Source organism: Podarcis muralis, chromosome 18 (genome assembly GCF_964188315.1).
Source record: "Podarcis muralis chromosome 18, rPodMur119.hap1.1, whole genome shotgun sequence".
Lineage (NCBI taxonomy): Eukaryota > Metazoa > Chordata > Lepidosauria > Squamata > Lacertidae > Podarcis > Podarcis muralis.
Window position 1 is genome coordinate 8,747,983 of NC_135672.1, and position 16,603 is coordinate 8,764,585.

General features: G+C 48.6%; 1 protein-coding gene across 3 annotated transcripts in view; it reads left to right on the forward strand.

Moving 5' to 3' along the window:
* The first annotated feature begins 4,210 nt into the window (after window positions 1–4,210).
* The window catches only part of RFX2 (regulatory factor X2), a 56,020-nt gene continuing 43,627 nt past the window's right edge, over window positions 4,211–16,603 (forward strand). For all 3 annotated transcript variants that reach the window (XM_077921768.1, XM_028713626.2, XM_077921769.1), the window contains exon 1: window positions 4,211–4,379. The gene's annotated coding sequence lies outside the window, so the exon portion shown is untranslated. The remainder of the gene's footprint in view (window positions 4,380–16,603) is intronic.

Below are 16,603 nucleotides of genomic sequence, written 5' to 3' on the forward strand. Positions count from 1 at the left end.
CTGAAACAGAAGTTGCCAGATCCTTCTATATAGTGAGAAGGTGGGGAGGGGTATTACTCAGAAGGGTGGTGGGAATGGGTGATTGGCAGATAGCTGTGATGAGCCTGTTGACGACTCTTAACGACTGCAGTAGGTCTTACAGGAAAAAGCAAGGGGTGAGAAGGTGAAAAATGGCTTTGTTATGTATAATGAGATAAGAATCCAATGTCTTTGTTCAGGCCAGGTCTCTCCGTGGTTTTAAGTTTGGTAATGAGTTCCAATTCAGCAGCTTCTCTTTCCAGTCTATTTCTGAAATTCCTTTGTAGTAAAACAGCTACTTTGAGATCTTGTATAGAATGTCCTGGGAGATTGAAGTGTTCTCCTACTGGTTTCTCTGTCTTGTGATTCTTGATGTCAGATTTATGTCCGTTTATTCTTTGGCGTAAGGTTTGGCCTGTTTGTCCAATATAGAGAGCTGAAGGACACTGTTGGCATTTGATGGTATACACAATGTTAGACGATGAGCAATTAAATAGTCCCGAGATGGTATGTGTGATGTTGTTGGGGCCAGTAATGGTGTTGTCCGGGTGTATGTGGCAGCAAAGTTGGCATCTGGGTTTATTGCAGGCTCTGGTGCCAGTGTCCGTGTTAAGTCTGGTTGTAGTATTATTGTAGGTTAGGAGTTGTTTAAGATTGGGTGGCTGTCTGTAGGCAATGAAAGGTCTTCCTCCCAGAGCTTGAGAAAGAGAACTGTCATTGTCCAGGAGAGGTTGTAGATCTCTGATCCATCTTGGGAGCCGTTGTGGCAACTTGGGCAACAATATCTTAAGAAGCATCCAAAACCGACACAATTGCGACCCATCGTGTCAAACTGGGCAACCACACCTTCAGAATGCTCCAATTCGGCGCAGTTTGGACCTAAAATGGGCGCGGTGATGTCAAAATGTGCGGGGATATCTTTAGAGGCCTACATGTTGGCACAGTTGGGGCCTGTCATGCCAAGAACTGGTGAAATTCGCACCAAGCACATGTTTTGGTCCGCCATCTTGATTCAAAATGGCGGCCACTGGATCAACGTCGACACAAATTTCAGGAGGAACCTCCTGCTGAGTTCGAAATTGGTGCAATTTGGACCCGTTGTGTCAAAAATCAGACGTAAGTCGCATCCAAGTCATGCTTCGGATTAGCACCTTGGTTTGAAACGACAGCTGCTGTTCTCTCGCCAGGTTTGGTGGTGGCTTTTCAAGAGATGTCCCAGCGCGCTGCTTTCCAAAAACGCATAGTAAATCGCTCAAGTCCTTTCTGTTGTTGTTTTGGTGCTCGTCTATAATGAATGGAGAAAAATACTATGGGTGCCAATGCAAAATGGCTGCCATTTGCGGAAGAAAGAGGGGACTTTACTTTGTACCAGTGAGTAAAGGTAAGGGGACCCTTGACCATTAGGTCCAGTCGCGGACGACTCTGGGGTTGCGGCGCTCATCTCGCTTTATTGGCCGAGGGAGCCGGCGTACAGCTTCTGGGTCATGTGGCCAGCATGACTAAGCCGCTTCTGGCGAACCAGAGCAGCGCACGGAAACACCGTTTACCTTCCTGCCAGAGCGGTACCTATTTATCTACTTGCACTGGTGTGCTTTCGAACTGCTAGGTGGGCAGGAGCTGGGGCTGAACAACGGGAGCTCACCCCATCGTGTGGTGTACCAGTGAGTACAGACGCACAAAAATCCCTGTATATATCTACCGAACACACACTGGCAGACAAAAGCCCCTCGCTTTCAACCGGGGTGCAGGGATGCCGTCCCGCAGTCTTGATGCACAAAGAGCAGGGGTCAGCAAACCTTTTCAGCAGGGGGCTGGCCCACTGTCCTTCAGACCTTGTGGGGGGCTGGACTGTATTTTTTTTGGGGGGGGGGGTGAACGAATTCCTAGGCCCAACAAATAACCCAGAGATGCATTTGAAATAAACGGACAATCTACCCACGTAAAAACATGCTGATTCCCAGACCGTTCGCGGGCTGGATTTAGACGGTGATTGGGCCGGATCTGGCCCCTGGGCCTTAGTTTGCCTACCCATGGCAGAGCGCATGGGATGATTTAATGCAATTATTTCCAGGGCCACAGATAAAGGCAAATGCTCTGATTTGCAAAGCTTAAGCTGTAATAGATGCATTGATGGTTTTTTTAAAGAGGACTTGAGGATTTTGCTTTTGCTGCAGCTGACAATGTCTGCCCCGTAAGCTACATGCAAGGCTCAGCAAGTTGCGCTCTTGACTAATCCATCCTTCCTTCCTTCCTGTTCATGCGCAAGTCTCCAGCCTCGTGGCCTCGATGCCCTGAGCAACGCGAAGCACCTTGGCCCAGCTGCGACATTAATTCCCACAACGCCTTGGGACTCTGTACAGGAAATTAAATACGTTGCTTGGAGCCCCTCTTGCAAATGTCCTGTAAAACTCCAGGTTTTTCCCCTTTATCCTTGCATTCATCCCCCTCTCCTATGGCTTACAGGGGTAGAGTGCCTCTGAATGTGGAGGCTCTCTCTATATAACTGTTGTAGCCAATGGCCTTTGTCTCATTTATCTCATTTATTGTGGGTTGTTCGGCACACGGTGGGGCTACCTTTTTCAGTATTCTGGAAATAACACAAATAAATAGCGTGGAAGGTAGGGGAAGGTGGGAGAGGAAATAAAATAAAATAAAATATAAAAAGCATGGAAGGTAGGGGAGAGTTGGAGAGGCCATAAGATAAGATAAAATTGCTTTATAGAGGTGTAAATAATTATAAGCATGAGAAGTGGTAAAATGTTTTCTATTTTCCCCTTGGTCACATGCATTTTCTTTATTTCTTTGTATATTTTTTTCTGTTTTGTACTTAATAAAATTTAATAAAAAATATTGTTTTAAAAAGATAAGATAAAATAAATGTATAAGTAGCATGGGAGGTAGGGGGAGGGTGGGAGAGGAACTAAAATAAAATGAATAAATAGCATGGAAGGTAGGAGAGGGTGGGAGAGGAACTAAAATAAAACAAAACAAAATAAATAGCATGGAAGTGGTAAAGGTAAAGGGACCCCTGACCATTAGGTCCAGTCGTGACCGACTCTGGGGTTGCGGCGCTCATCTCGCTTTATCGGCCGAGGGAGCCGGCGTCCAGCTTCCGGGTCATGTGGCCAGCAGGACTAAGCGAACCAGAGCAGTGCACGGAAACACCGTTTACCTTCCCGCCAGAACGGTACCTATTTATCTACTTGCACTTTGATATGCTTTCGAACTGCTAGGTTGACAGGAGCTGGGACTGAGCAACGGGAGCTCACCCCATTGTGGGGATTCGAACCACCGACCTTCTGATCGGCAAGCCCTAGGCTCTGTGGTTTAACCCACAGCGCCACCCGCATTCCTATGGAAGTGGTAGAGGACATAAATAAAATAAAATAAAATAAAAAGCATGGAAGGTAGGGAAGGGTGGGAGAGGCCATAAAATAAAATAAGTAGCATGGTAGGTAGGGGAGGGTGGAAAATAAAATTAAGATAAGATAAATAAAATAAAATAAAAGCATGGAAGGTACGGGATTGTGGGGAGAGGCCATAAGATAAGATAAAATTGATTTATAGAGGTGTAAATAATTATAAGCATGAGAAGAGGTAAAATGTTTTCTATTTTTCCCGTGGTTGCATGTATTTTCTTTATTTCTTTGTATATTTTTTTCTGTTTTGTACTTAATAAAAATTAATAAAAAATATGGTTTTAAAAAGATAAGATAAAATAAATGTATAAGTAGCATGGGAGGTAGGGGGAGGGTGGGAGAGGAACTAAAATAAGTAGCATGGAAGGTAGGAGAGGGTGGAAAATAAAATTAAGATAAGATAAAATAAAATAAAAATAAAAATAAAATAAAATAAAATAAATGGCATGGAAAGTAGGGGAGGAAATAAAATAAAGCAAAAAGCCTGGAAGGGGCGGGAGGGTAGGTGGAGAAAAGGAAACGAGATAAATAGCGTGGGAGCGGTTGGCGCTCTGCACGCGCTCAGAAGCCCGCCGCCCCTCCTCCCCGAGCAGCGCCGCTCCCATTGGCCGCCGCGGCTGGCCAATCAGCGCCAGGGTAGGCTTCGAGCGAGAGAGAGAGAGAGAGAGGGAAAGGGAGGGGGAAGGATAGCTCCTCCCTCCGCGGCCTCGAGGGGGCGGGGCGCGGGCAGGCGTGGGCGTGGCCCGGGCGCCGACGTCACGCGGGAGGCTTAGCAACAGTTGCCTCGAAACCCCGCGCGAGGAGGCGCCATAGTGACTGTAGCCCTGGAGACGGTTACTTGCCAACGGGAGCCGCCGCCGCCGCCGCCTCACGCAGCCCCGACCGCCGCCGGAGCCCCGCGCAGCCCTGAGGGGAGCCTGGAGGCGCCGGGGAGCCAGCCAGGTAAGCCTCCCGGGGGGGGGGAGCCCCTTTTCCCCCTCGCTCCGGATCTACTCCGGAGTCACTCCGGATTAGCGGGGTGGGGTGGGTGGGGGGAATGCTCTCCCCGCTCCCCGGACGGGAAGGAGGAGCCGGAGTGACGCCGCGGTGACGAGTTTCGCGAGGAGGAGGCGAGCGGCGGAGGGAATCCGGAGTGACTCCGGATCGGGGGCGGGCGGGAAGAGGAGAGGGGTGGGGGTGCCTAGAGGGGAGCTGGGGGTGGGCGTGTGCGCGCTTGAGAGAAAGGGAAAGTGTGTGGGGGGGGAAAGGGTCGCCTTTGCAGCGAATCCGGAGTGACGTCGAGTTTGGAGGGCTGGGAACTTCGGGGAAAGTTTTTTTATTCTTTTCGTTCCTTCCGGGGGGGGGGGGAATGGAAACTGGAGTGAGCCTGGTTTCGGATGAGGGCGGGCGGAGTGGCGCTCTGTTCTGTTGTAAAGATGGGCTTTTAATTCGGAGTGACTCCGGATTCGGGGGGGAGGGCAGAGTGAGGGGCGAAACGGAGCGCTAACGGGAGCCCGGTTGCCCCAGGCAACTCTGGACTCAAAGAAAAGGGCAGGAAGGTGCGGTTTGCAACGATCGGTGCAGAACAAGAGCTCCATTTCTCCACCTGAGGCTCAGAATTGCCTGCACTGGCTGGCAGCGTCCTGGACTCGAACCTGGAACCTCCTGCATGCAGTCCGTGCGCTCGGCCACCGAACTGCGAGAGGAAAGAGAGCGATTCAGGTTCGGCGGCGCTCCAGAGCAACCCGCTTCTGCAGCGACGACTCCGATTTGGTGTGACTCCGGATTGGTGTGTGTGTGTGTGGACTCTTAGGCACTTCCAGATGAGTGCAGTAAGAAGTTGGCTGTACTTTTATTTTATTTATTTATTCTTTGGAGGAGCGAGGGCGAAGGCGGCAGAGACGTGAAGCCCCAGGAAACTGCAATAAATAAATGGTGGCCCCACGAAATCCAGATTAAGTGAGGGTCTGCTCTATCATCCTTTGGCTCCAGACCTGCCTGAGTTGTGAGCTATGGGAAGGCCACTCTTTGGCAAGGCTAGACATGCGTTCCCCACACACCCCACACCTGTCAGTGATTGCTTTTCCTTCGCAACAACAGTTCCGCAACCAGCATTGCAAAAAAAAATTGCTCCTCCGTGTATGTCGGCCACTGCGATTTCTCTTTGATCTCATCTTCTATTCTGTCCCGTTCTTTACAGCAGCCTCTGCGCCGTTATCCATCTCTATTTTAAATCTTTGCCACCCCTGCTTTTCAGGTCTAAGGTTTCCCAAAGTGGTTTGCAAAATGTTGAAAAGAGCTTCAAAGCCAGCAACTACCGAAAAGGAAAAACTAAAGGAAGAGTTGTGTTCCTTTAACTTTTACTTTCAGCCTTTTCCCCTCGCTTTCTCCAATAATCCTCCGATAAACTTTCCACCCGTTTATTTATAAACAGCCTAAAAATTGCTCTGTCGTTTACAAAAGCAACGGCCGCGACAACCCAGACTTTTGCAGGTCTGGAATCGCAATGCTCTCATGTCTGTGTGTCTTGTGTAGTTAATTCCAGCTGGAGCGATCCAGAAGAACAGCTTTATTTCCACAAAATTGTGTGTGGCTTGGCTCACTTGCCTCGAGTTATCTCCTCTCGTTGCTCTTTGCTTGCGGGAATCAGGGGTCGTGGCTGAACTGGAGGTGTATAGGATTGGGAGCGGAGATTGTGTTCCGTTTACCGATTTATAATTCCTTGTTGAATATTAAAGTTTTATTAAATATATATTAAAGATCAGGCTGAATCAGTCCCCCCCACAAACTGGTTCTCTTGCTTATATGTTTAAGTTCCTTTGCAGATCTGATTCCTGCTTCTCAAAACATTGTGACAGTTTTAATGCAAGGCGAGATAAGGCTAAGCACAATCCAAGAGAAATTCTAGTTAGCGTCATGGAGTTTAAACCTTTTGCAGTAACAGGGTAAGGGCCAGGTCGTTTCCATGGCAATCGACTTACACAGATATAAGCATCGCACAAAATGTCCAATTATCGTTCTCCTTCATCAGGGACGAATGGGGAAGAGGGAAGAGAAAAAAACCTTTCAAATTCCTAGGCGCCATCGCCAGATTTCCAAGCTGCAGGCCTGAATGAATGCTTCAAATTCCTGGGTGGCTGCTTCAAATTATTAGAATTTATCTCCCCATCCCTGCTTTTAAGGGATATGAAGCAACTTGCAGGGTCTACTTGACTGAGACATTTGCAGCCTGCTATACCCTGGATTACAAATTGTGTTAGTAGCTATTGTCAGCATCCGGTGCTGCTTGCCAGAAAATGCCATTTCCTTCTAAAAGTCACAAACCATAGAAACACGATGAATTATTCAGCGAGCATAAAACTGCTTCCTTGGTGCGGATTTTGGAGTTTGCATCAGAGGCCAAACCTGCGTGTGTGAAATACCATATTTTTTGCTCTATAAGACTCACTTTTCCCCTCTTACAAAGTAAGGGGAAGTGTGTGTGCGTATTATGGAGCGAATGCAGGCTGCGCAGCTATCCCAGAAGCCAGAACAGCAAGAGGGATTGCTGCTTTCACTGCGCAGTGATCCCTCTTGCTGTTCTGGCTTCTGAGATTCAGAATATTGTTTTTCTTGTTTTCCTCCTCCAAAAACTAGGTGCGTCTTACAGTCTGGTGCGTCTTATAGAGCGAAAAATACGGTAGATAAAACCACTTTCTTTTGCTGCCGTTTGCAGGGCGGGAGAGGGATCGCGGGGGCGGAATTTACAAAACTTTAATAGCTCTGCCCTCCTTTCAGAAGTCATTGATTAAACATTTCGGTCTTCAGGCTCCTCCGTCGTCAAATGTACTCCAGACCAAACGGCCTTTTACAAGGGGCGAGATATGCAGCGGGGTGGGCTGGCTTTATCTTCCTATTCAGCGAAGGGTTTCTTTCCGATGGCTGCCAAGATATATTTAAAACGTCCACTCCCCTCTCAAGTCTCAAATGCCAGCGCAGTTAAAGTCTGGCTAACATTCCTTCTGGAGTTGATTTCAGTTTGGTTGGCGTGCCAGGGCTTGCTGCTCGGAGAGCAGAACCTCTCCTGACTTGAGATTGTATTTCGGATACGCAAAACCATGTCTTCCTTTCCGTCCTTGTGCTGGGACACCCTGATTGTTCTGCCGTATCTCTCGGCGCTTCGACTTGGAGTGGACCTTAGCCCAAATTCACATCAGCGAAGCAACTGGCTTTTTCAAGTTTGGGCTGCCCTGGATCGATCGGCATGATATATCGTTGTAACTCACCCTGAGATTTTATGTCAAAAGGGCTGGCGGGAAATCAAATAAATACAGAGCTTTGGTTTCTACGTTAAATCAGAATCCTTGATGAGATTTCTGTTCCCTTCATAAATGCAAACGTGGCTTAAATAATCTGAGCTGCTGTTGCTCAGATCTAAGGTAATGCAAGCAGAACATTGACAAGTTATCTGAGCTGTCGCAGAGCTCAGATCTAAAGTCTTTCGGGCAGAATGATGCTAAGTAATCTGAACTTCCCAGTTCATAAACCTCATGGGCGGGACTTAATGTCTTCCAGTCTGCCTGATCCAGAGAGTTTGATAGCATCTTGGCCCTCACCTGCAAACAGGCCAGGCCCAAGTTGGTCACTGAGAGTGAAGCCGAATCTCCATGCCATTTTCATGAGCTGCGTACATCTTTATGAAGTGATGCCATACTGCATGACTTGAAGGGTCAATCTTCCAGTACAGTGGTACCTCAGGTTACATACGCTTCAGGTTACAGACTCCGCTAACCCAGAAATAGTGCTTCAGGTTAAGAACTTTGCTTCAGGATGAGAACAGAAATCGTGCTCCAGCGGCGCGGCGGCAGCAGGAGGCCCCATTAGCTAAAGTGGTGCTTCAGGTTAAGAACAGTTTCAGGTTAAGTACGGACCTCCAGAACGAATTAAGTACTGCAGCAGAAGGTCTTATTTTTAAATGGAAAGCAAGGTAGAAATAAATAGTTTCAGAAACACACATACGAAGGCCGGAATCGAACCTGCAACCTTGGGTGTTTGCAGCACCACGCTTCAACCAACCGAGGTATCAGATCTATCGATGGCATTTTAGCCATGATGGTGAAATGGAATCTCCCAAGTCCAGAGGCAGCCCGTTTCTAATGAGTTGCTGAGGAGCAGACGGTTGCCTCCGTGCCTTTATCAAGTTGCATAAACGGAAGAGATTTCAGCAGGGATGTTGCCCAGTTAAAGGAACATTTGCTGCCAAATGCATTTAGGTAAACTTGCATGTTCTCTTCTAGAACAGCATGTTATTAAAAATAAAGGTAAAGGTAAAGGGACCCCTGACCATTAGGTCCAGTTGTGACCGACTCTGGGGTTGCGGCACTCATCTCGCTTTATTGGCCTAGGGAGCCGGCGTTTGTCCGCAGACAGCTTCCGGGTCATGTGGCCAGCAGGACTAAGCCGCTTCTGGCAAACCAGAGCAGCACACGGAAACACCGGAGCGGTACCTATTTATCTACTTGCACTTTGTGCTTTCGAACTGCTAGGTTGGCAGGAGCAGGGACCGAACAACGGGAGCTCACCCTGTCGCGGGGATTCGAACCGCCGACCTTCTGATCGGCAAGTCCTAGGCTCTGTGGTTTAACCCACAGCGCCACCCGCGCCCCTGTTATTAAAAATAAGTAGCATTTAAGCCCGTGATGGACTGCTGTTGGAAATGGGGTTTGTGTACATTTAAAGCACATCTCCCCATCGCACCTCAATAATCTTGAGATCTGTAGTTAAAGGTGTTTTGCCTCTGTGGAACTGTACCTCCCTGAGGGGTAAACTGCATTTCTCAGGTTTCTTGGCTAAGGGGTTTGTGCCGTAAATATAAGGCAGGATGTTGTGTTGGGCGAGTCCTTGTTTGCATATGAGAGATCATTTATGAATACACAGCAGGAGGTTCCCTAGCCTTTGAGAGATTTGAAAGGAGAGATTCTCTCTCAAGTTTGCGCCGGAGTTTGGGAGAAGTTTCGGCGGGTGCCTCTCTTCCCCAGCGGCCCTGATCCTGCTTTCAGCGCGCGGCAACTGAAACCCCCACCGAACCAGGGGAGCCGAGGAAGGCTCAGAAACGGATTAGGAGCCGCTGAAAACATTTCCGCCCAGCCCGTCCCCCATCCTTTTTCTGGTGACATTTCTCTCTCTGCAAGGAAGGCTGTGGGGGCAGTTCCTCTGTGCGGTTTCCTGTGACGGTGGGGGCCAGCTTGCTGGTTTCGCGATGCCGGGACGTGCGGGAAAGGAAGTCGGCGCCTTCCTTGCCCTGGTGAAACGTCTTTCCATTTGGACCCCAGGCTGTTAAAGAGTCTGCTGCCATGGTTTTCACATGGACCGAGCCAGTTTAAAGGAGTTCTAAGCTTGTGTGGCAGGCCTCTGTGCCATTACGGGGGGGGGGGGGCTGCTTATTTTCCAAGGATGTTAAAGGGTAACGGGACCCCTGACCATTAGGTCCGGTCGTGACCGATCTGGAGTTGCGGCGCTCATCTCTCCGCAATTGCTAAGAGTCTCCATCATCTTCTTGATTTTACATATCATTATTTATTAGGAATGGGACCTCCAAGGGCAGGGTGGGTAGGAAATAGATTCTGCTTGCATTTTATTAAGAAACGACCTAATTTACCTCGCTTGCGCTCCCTCCCGAAGCATCATCCTCCCCGACATTGTTTTCCCCCTTCAAAAACTTATAGCGGGACGGAGGGAAAGCGAGGGAAACATAGTTTGGATTTTGTTTTGGAGAGGAGCAGGAATGAAAAGGAAAAGGGGGTTCGTTCTTCTCATCGTTCCTTTCCTCATCACGGATGAGGAACCGGTTACTCTCCAGGATTTCAACTTGCACCGGCCCTCACCGACACCTGGCGGGGCGCAGGCAGCCCTGCCCTGTTTCGTAGGGGCACCAAAGCACAGATCTATAAATGGAAAAGGAAAAAATTGCCAGAGAGAACTGATCTCTGCCTTGGTGGGCCAGTTTGGAAAACCGGGAGCCTGCGAGTGCTCTTTGGGTCGCAAGCGAACTTCCGAAATGAGAGCAGCCTTTGAATCCTGTGTGTGTGCAGTTTTCTTCACGGGGAGGCTTTCTGCGCATGGCCCCGCGCACACCTATCGTTAGGGTTTCTTTGCATGTGCAACATGCAAAAAGCACTCCTCTTTAGAAACAGGTTCCGGAGCTGTCTTGACAGCCTTTGCTCTTTCATAGGATCTTGTAATTCTCATTTCATTCAGATTCAGGCCTTTTCAGTGCCCTCCCCCCCCCCCCGACACTTGTGGAACGCTTTCCCCAGGGAGGCGCACCCAGTTTCGTTGTCATCAGTTTTGAGGAACCAGGCAAAGACTCCTTAATTTGAAGAGCTGCATTGTCACCATTTTTCGTGGGGTGGGATCTATTAAGTCCTGGATTTGTTTTTGTTTTTTCCTGTTTATCTGCGTTTTTACATTGCTGCTGGGTGTGCTTAATTGGTTTTAACGTAAGTTGCTTTGGGTAACTCTGTGAGGAAAGCGATTAAGAAATATAAACAGTGATAGTTAATCATATTGCTGATATATTAAAGACCTAGTGTCCATTGTTAACACTTAAGCCACTTTCCTTCAATCTCCTCCTTCGGTTTCTTTCTCAATCCGTTCACGATATAAAGTTGGTATCATTGCATGCCAGGCATGAGACGCCTGAAAATGTCGTTGATTAAATTATGCCTTTATCTTGCCCTTCCAAAAGAGCTCAAGGCGGTGGTGAGTGTAATGTTTGCCTCCCATTTTACCTGCACAGCAACCTTATGGTGTAGGTCATGCTGAGAGACTGAGCCCGTCTCAAGATCATGAGTAAGAGATATGAATCCTCAATAAGGTTTTAGCCAAAAATTCTAAGCCCCCAGGACACTGTACTTCATTCAGCCTGTGCCCTCAATGTTTGTTGTTGAGTCGTTTAGTCGTGTCCGCCTCTTCGTGACCCCCTGGACCAGAGCACGCCAGGCACTCCTGTCTTCCACTGCCTCCCGCAGTTTGGTCAAACTCATGTTAGTAGCTTCGAGAACACTGTTCCACCATCTCGTCCTCTGTCGTCGCCTTCTCCTTGCGCCCTCCATCTTTCCCAACATCAGGGTCTTTTCCAGGGAGTCTTCTCATCTCATGAGGTGGCCAAAGTATTGGGGCCTCAGCTTCAGGATCTGTCCTTCCAGTGAGCACTCAGGGCTGAATTCCCTAAGAATGGATAGGTTTGATCTTCTTGCAGTCCATGGGACTCTCAAGAGTTTCCTCCAGCACCATAAGTCAAAAGCATCAATTCTTCGGCGATCAGCCTTCTTTATAGTCCAGCTCTCACTTCCATACATCACTACTGGGATAACCATAGGTTTAACTATACGGACCTTTGCTGGCAAGGCGATGTCTCTGCTTTTTAAGATGCTGTCTAGGTTTGTCATCGCTTTTCTCCCAAGAAGCAGGCGTCTTTTAATTTCGTGACTGCTGTCACCATCTGCAGTGATCATGGAGCCCAAGAAAGTAAAATCTCTCACTGCCTCCATTTCTTCCCCTTCTATTTGCCAGGAGGTGATGGGACCAGTGGCCATGATCTTCGTTTTTTTGATGTTGAGCTTCAGACCATATTTTGCGCTCTCCTCTTTCACCCTCAATAAAAGGTTCTTTAATTCCTCCTCACTTTTTGCCATCAAAGTTGAATCATCTGCATATCTGAGGTTGTTGAACTTTCTTCCAGCAATCTTAATCCTGGTTTGGGATTCATCCAGCCCAGCCTTTCGCATGATGAATTCTGCATATAAGTTAAATAAGCAGGGAGACAATATACAGCCTTGTCGTACTCCTTTCCCAATTTTGAACCAATTAGTTGTTCCACATCCAGTTCTAACTGTAGCTTCTTGTCCCACATAGAGATTTCTCAGGAGACAGAGGAGGTGATCAGGCACTCCCATTTCTTTAAGAACTTGCCATAGTTTGCTGCCTTCTATCTATCATAGTTATGCAACTGTCTGACAGCATTTCTTGACTACAGAAGGCTAGAGGATTCACATTATAATGGGGCTCAAACATACTGTCCTCTGTGGGTTCCTAGATCCCCTGAATCTACAGTACTGACTTTTCAATTAGTAAAGCAGTCATAATTGCCATTTTCAGTATCCCCCGTCTCCTTTCATTGTCTGAACATTAAAACAAAACAAACCTGTGTAAAGTAAATGGACTTGTAAGTCAGGGATGGGGAACCGGATGTCCCCCCCCCCCATCGTGATAAAGGTAAAGGTAAAGGTACCCCTGCCCGTACGGGCCAGTCTTGACAGACTCTAGGGTTGTGCGCCCATCTCACTCAAGAGGCCGGGGGCCAGCGCTGTCCGGAGACACTTCCGGGTCACGTGGCCAGCGTGACAAGCTGCATCTGGCGAGCCAGCGCAGCACACGGAAACGCCATTTACCTTCCCGCCAGTAAGCGGTCCCTATTTATCTACTTGCACCCGGGGGTGCTTTCGAACTGCTAGGTTGGCAGGCGCTGGGACCGAGCAGCGGGAGCGCACCCCGCCGCGGGGATTCAAACCGCCGACCTTTCGATCGGCAAGCCCTAGGCGCTGAGGCTTTTACCCACAGCGCCACCCGCGTCCCTCTCCATCGTGATATTGGACCCCAACTCCCATCAGCCCCCAATCTCAGGTCAGGGATGGCAGGATTTGTGTTCCAGTAGCATCTCCATCCCTCCCCGAGTCCTTGACCTGGAGCTTGCTGACTGACGTGTGTTCACAATCTTTTAGGTCTCCGCCTTATTAAAAACAAAACAAACATACTGTGTTCACTTTCTCAGTCGCCAAGCCCTGGCTTTGTGAGGTTCCATCCCTGCCTCTCTGGCTGTGCCTGGTCCAGCTTGTGCCACTAAATTAGATGAATTACACAAAACAAATGAAATACCGTTAAAATCCCTGAAACGAGAAGCAGTGGACTAGAAATACTATCTTATAGAATTGAACTAAATAACAAAAATCAAAAAGTTTAAGGAAAAAATTAGAAAAACCTAGAATTGAGCAAAGCCTTAAACTTAGAATTGAACAAAGCCTTAATGGGCTGCCAGCTACAAACCTCGTTTCACCGAACTATTTTTTGTTATTTAGTTTACCGCATTTTTCGCCCTATAGGATGCACTGGCCCACAGGATGCACCTACTTTTTGAGGGGGAAATAAAGGGGGGAAATGTTATTCCCCCCCCCCCCAGCCATGGATATCTGCCCGAGGCGCGGGGCGCTCTGCTTCAGCGCGACCCGCGCTCCGGGCAAGCAGGCTGCTATCCGCAGCCTAGGGAGCCCTGCGGGAACTCCCGCGGGCTCCCCAGGCTTGCGGATAGCTTCCTGAAGCCTGGAGAGCGAGAGGGGTTGGTGCGCACCGACCCCTCTCGCTCTCCACGCTTCAGTGAAAGCCTGCATTTGCCCCATAGGACGCACACAGATTTCCCCTTCATTTTTGGAGGGGGAAAAGTGCGTCCTATAGGGCGAAAAATACGGTAATTCTATGAGATAATATTTCTAGTCGATTACCAGGGATTTTCACGGTATTTCATTTGTTTTGTGTAATTTCTCGATTTTGTGACTGGCTTTTTTCCTACCAAATTAGATGAAGCTGGACCTAACGGTCAGGGGTCCCTTTACCTCTTTAACCCAGGCATTGGAGTGCTTCCCGGAAGATCGGTGATCAGTTACATCCACAGCTTCCATTTAAAGCTTCCCCTGGGGGAACCATCATTTGTTAAAGGTGCTGGGAGTTGTAGCTTTGTAAGGAGCAAGCTACAGTTCCCAGGGTGCTTTGGAGCAGGAGTGCCAGCTTCGCCCCACAACCATGGGCGCCTGCGGCTATGGGTGCCATGCAGCTTGCATGATCATGGCACTGAAATTTGTTGTCGTGGGGAATTTTGTGGGTGCTTGGACACCCAGGGCCCCAGGGAGTTGGCACCTATGCTCTAAATAATAATAATAATAATAATAATAATAATAATAATAATAATAATAATAATTTATTATTTATACCCCGCCCATCTGGCTGGGCCTCCCCAGTCACTCTGGGCGGCTTCCATAGAAACCAAAAATACAGTAAAATATCACACGTTAAAAACTTCCCTGAACAGGGCTGCCTTCAGATGTCTTCTGAATGTCAGGTAGTTGTTTATCGCTTTGACATCTGCTGGAAGGGCGTTCCACAGGGCGGGCGCCACTACCGAGAAGGCCCTCTGCCTGGTTCCCTGTAGCTTTGCTTCTCGCAATGAGGGAACCGCCAGAAGGCCCTCGGCGCTGGACCTCAGCGTCCGGGCAGAATGATGGGGGTGGAGACGCTCCTTCAGGTATACTGGACCGAGGCCGTTTAGGGCTTTAAAGGTCAGCACCAACACTTTGAATTGTGCTCGGAAACATACTGGGAGCCAGTGTAGGTCTTTCAAGACCGGTGTTATATGGTCTCGGCGGCCGCCCCCAGTCACCAGTCACACTGCCGCATTCTGGATTAGTTGTAGTTTCCGGGTCACCTTCAAAGGTAGCCCCACGTAGAGTGCATTGCAGTAGTCCAAGCGGGAGATAACCTGAGCAAGCACCACTCTGGCGAGACAGTCCGTGGGCAGGTAGGGTCTCAGCCTTCGTACCAGATGGAGCTGGTAAACAGCTGCCCTGGACACAGAATTGACCTGTGCCTCCATGGACAGCAGTGAGTCCAAAATGACTCCCAGGCTGCGCACCTGGTCCTTCAGGGGCACAATTACCCCATTCAGGACCAGGGAATCCTCCACACCTGCCCGCCTCCTGTCCCCCAAAAACAGTACTTCTGTCTTGTCAGGATTCAACCTTGTCAGGATTCAACCATAAATGTATGGTGTGTCTGTTGTTACCAAACTCAGAAGGAAATGTGGATTTGGCTTCCGTCTTCCTGTGCGTCTGATGTGCGGCAAACTCTCGTTCCCACTGAGCGCATGCATTGCGGGGAACCTTTGCGTGGATTGTGACGTGCAGTGATTTGTAGTTCTTGCTTTACACGGCACCATCCTTGCTGCATGATGCTTTAATAATATAATAATAATCAATTCTATTTATACCCCGCCCTCCCCAGCCAAGGCCGGGCTCAGGGCGGCTAACAAGCAATACAGTGGTGCCCCGCAAGACGAAATTAATTCGTTCCGCAAGTTTTGTCGTCTAGCGAATTTTTCGTCTTGCGAATTATTATTTAGACAAAGGAAACAAAGTCACGAGACGTTTTTGTCTTGCGAAGCAAACCCATAGGGAAATTCGTCTTGCGAGGCAACTCGCAAACGGAAAAACCTTTCGTCTAGCGAGTTTTTTGTCTTGCGAGGCATTCGTCTTGCGAGGTACCACTGTAATAAGAACAAGCTGAATGAATACAACTTAAAAACAAGGTTAAAGTACAACATCAAAACATTGAAACATTAAAATGCAGCCTCATCACAGGAGGAGAAAGGGGGGGGGGAGAAAGAGGGGGAGGGAATCAAATTGACTCCAAGCCAAAGGCCAGGCGGAACAACTTCTGCTTTGCAGAATGCTGTAGAGCAGATCTCTGCCCCGAGGTGCTTCCAGTTAAAAATTTGGCATGGGGGAAGCAGAGGGAGGGAAGGGAAATGGGGACACAGGGAGTTGGGGCGTTGTGTTTATTTTGGACACACAGGCTGAGCTATGACAATCGGGACTAAGGAAGGCATTTTTCCTCCTCGTGGTCTGTGCACGTGTTTGTGTTTGTGTGTATTTTCTGCTTTGTATACAAAACTCACAGAAGTCACAGACAGTTGCCGCTTTGCCAGCGCATCGCGGGTTGATACCCAGAGCTTTTCTCTGCCAGGAGTGGGGAGTCTCTGCGACTTTGAAACACGTCCTACGTGACGTGTCTCTTGGCTGCCGCTGAAGCAGCTTTTCTATACACAGTGGTACTTCGGGTTAAGTACTTAATTAGTTCCGGAGGTCCGTACTTAACCTGAAACTGTTCTTAACCTGAAGCACCACTTTAGCTAATGGGGCCTCCTGCTGCCGCCGCGCCGCCGGAGCACGATTTCTGTTCTCATCCTGAAGCAAAGTTCTTAACCTGAAGCACTATTTCTGGGTTAGCGGAGTCTGTAACCTGAAGTGTATGTAACCCGAGGTACCACTGTATATAATTAAATTTTCTGTTCTACAATTTAGAATATTCATTTAAACAATCTT